We start from the raw sequence: 3,434 nt of genomic DNA, 5'->3' as shown, positions 1-3,434 counted from the left end.
GAGGTCTACTTTTCTCCCACTTGTCATTTTGGAAATGTGATTCTTTTCCAAAAAGATACCATCTCGAGCAACAAACACCTTGTTCTCAGATGTATTGTAGAAGTAATACCCCTTTGTTTCCTTTGGATAGCCCACAAGGATACATTTGTCAGATTTTGGATGAAGTTTGTCTGAAATTAACCGTTTGACGTATACTTCACATCCCCAAATCTTAAGAAAAGACACATTTGGAGGCTTTCCAAACCATAACTCATATGGAGTCTTTTCAACAGCTTTAGACGGAGCTCTATTTATAGTGAGTGCAGCTGTATTTAGTGCATGTCCCCAAAATTCTATTGGAAGTTCGGCCTGACCCATCATTGATCTAACCATGTCTAGCAAGGTTCTGTTCCTCCGTTCCGACACACCGTTCCATTGTGGTGTTCCAGGAGCAGTCAATTCTGATAGAATTCCACAATCTTTCAGATGGTCATCAAATTTATAGCTCAGATATTCACCGCCTCTATCAGACCGCAGTTCCTTAATCTTCTTGCCTAATTGATTCTCTACTTCACTCTGAAATTCCTTGAATTTGTCAAAGGATTCAGACTTATGCTTCATTAGGTAGACATAACCATATCCACTGAAGTCATCAGTGAAAGTGATAAAGTAGCTGAAACTACCTCTAGCCTTTGTACTCATTGGTCCACATACATCTGTATGGATTAAACCCAATAGTTCAGTTTCTCTTTCTCCAACTTTAGAGAAAGGTTGCTTTGTCATTTTGCCAAGTAAACATAATTCGCACTTACCATAATCCTCTAAGGCAAATGGTTCTAGAATTCCTTCCTTTTGAAGTCTTTCCATGCGTTTCAAGTTAATATGGCCTAATCGACAATGCCACAGATAGGTGAGATCTGAATCATCCTTTTTGGCCTTTTTGGTATTTATGTTATAAACTTGTTTGTCGTGATCTAATAAATAAAGTCCATTGACTAATCTAGCAGATCCATAAAACATCTCTTTAAAATAAAACGAACAACTATTGTCTTTTATTAAAAAGGAAAATCCCTTAGCATCTAAGCAAGAAACAGAAATGATGTTTTTAGTAAGACTTGGAACATGGAAACACTCTTCTAGTTCCAAAACTAGCCCAGAGGGCAACGACAAATAATAAGTTCCTACAGCTAATGCACCAATCCGTGCTCCATTTCCCACTCGTAGGTCGACTTCATCCTTGCTTAACCTTCTACTTCTTCTTAGTCCCTGTGGATTGGAACATAAGTGTGAGCCACAACCTTTATCTAATACCCAAGAAGTTGAATTAGCAAGTATACAGTCTATAACGAAAATACCTGAAGATGGAACGACTGTTCCGTTCTTCTGATCTTCCTTTAACTTCAAGCAATCTCTCTTCCAATGCCCCTTCTTCTTGCAATAGAAGCATTCAGATTCAGAAGTGGGTTAGCTCACCTTCTTCTTTTAAGATTTGGTGCCACCTGGCTGCTTAGTCTGGCTGGCCTTATTGCCACCTTTTCTTAGCATTCCTCTTCTTTCCAGATTTCTTAAACTTGCCCCCACGCACCATAAGCACATCTTGCTTATCACTTTTGAGCGTCTTTTCAGCGGTCTTCAGCATACCGTGAAGCTCAGTGAGCGTTTTGTCCAGACTATTCATACTGTAGTTCAGCTTGAACTGATCATACCCTCTATGAAGAGAATGGAGGATGGTGTCTACAGCCATTTCCTAAGAGAACTGCTGGTCCAGCCGACTCATATTCTCAATGAGTCCAATCATTTTGAGAACATGTGGACTTACGGGCTCGCCTTTCTTAAGCTTGGTCTCAAGAATTTGCCTATGAGTCTCGAATCTTTCGACCCGAGCCAGATCTTTGAACATGTTCTTTAACTCACTAATGATCGTGAAATCATCTGAGTTGATGAACGTTTTCTGTAGATCTGTACTCATGGTTGCAAGCCTTAGACATTTCACATCCTTGTTGGCATCAATCTAACGACTGAGGGCTGCCTGAGTGACCCCGTCGCCCGCGGCTTCGGGCATCGCCTCTTCCAGGACATACTCCTTTTCTTCCTGCAGAAGAACTATTTGCAAGTTCCTTTGCCAGTCAAGGAAGTTTTTCCCGTTCCACTTCTCCTTTTCGAGAATTGATCGAATGTTGAATAAATTGTTGTTTGCCATAGTTAAAACAACAATTGAAAAAGAATAAACAAATAAATAATCATTCACAGTTTCTCTTAATAAACTTAAATTCTAGCATACATGCATAATTTAATGTTCATTAAGCATTTTATTCAAGTTATGTGTTCCGGCAGGTGTGAATAAAATGATTCCAAGACCCTAAAAACCGTTGAAGAATTAAGCACATTATGTATTTAGACTCAATTATAAAATCTTTTAGGTAAGCAAAATCCTTTCTCTAATAGTCTAGAAACTACTCTTGGTTGATAGGTACGTCTAAGAACTTATTAGGTAAACCTATCGATTTTGCCACGACATAAAAGGACTCCTTACTTATATCGTTGAGTTTCACCAAAACTAACATGTACTCACAATTATTTTTGTGTACCTTACCCCTTTAGGATCAATAAGTAACACCTCGCTGAGCGTAATCTATTACTAGATTGATGTAAAGGTTATCCAAGTAAGTGTTATTTTGGCATGGCACCTTTTAACTCAATTTTTAAGTTTGGAACTTAAGGCTCTTACTATGTTGGTTAGATTTTAAGTGAACTAAAATCCTTAATCATGCAACATAATCAAGCATCGATCTCATGCATATTTAAGACATATTTAAAAGCAATAAATAACTTAAAGCATGCATAAGATAAATGTGATCTAGTATGGCCCGACTTCATCTTGAAGCTTCAACTTCAAAGTCCGTCTTGAAAATGGATTGGAAACTCCATCTTGAATTTCACCGTGGGAGGCACCATTTTCTTCAAATAGGATCAGCTATAATTAAACTAATTACAACTATTTGATGGTACGCATACCATATTTGAATTGAAAAACAACCTTTGGTGCATTAGACCAATTTACATTCAAATTAATGGTACGCAAAACATATTTTCTATCCTATTTGGGCCATACTAGTAACTTCATAACCTGCAAAACAGTACATATACAATATATACCATTCACCCATTCATTATCATGAATGGCCCACATAGCTGGTTAGTAAAACACATTGTATGCATCACATAAATATTTGCAGCAATTAATCAAGGGCACCAATAATCTACCAATTATTCAGTCCTTATTAATTCTAATCAAGTTGTTTAACCTTAAAGGATTTGTAGACCTAATCAAGAGTTTATGACTAAAGGCTCCCACTTAAACCAATAACTTTATATGCTTTACTAATTTTAAACATAAAAATGTATTTCTAGTCTAACCGGAAACATACAAATGTAATTAAAATTTAAAGCTCATA

Source organism: Spinacia oleracea, chromosome 6 (genome assembly GCF_020520425.1).
Source record: "Spinacia oleracea cultivar Varoflay chromosome 6, BTI_SOV_V1, whole genome shotgun sequence".
Taxonomy (NCBI): domain Eukaryota; kingdom Viridiplantae; phylum Streptophyta; class Magnoliopsida; order Caryophyllales; family Amaranthaceae; genus Spinacia; species Spinacia oleracea.
Note: the sequence above shows the minus strand (reverse complement) of the source record.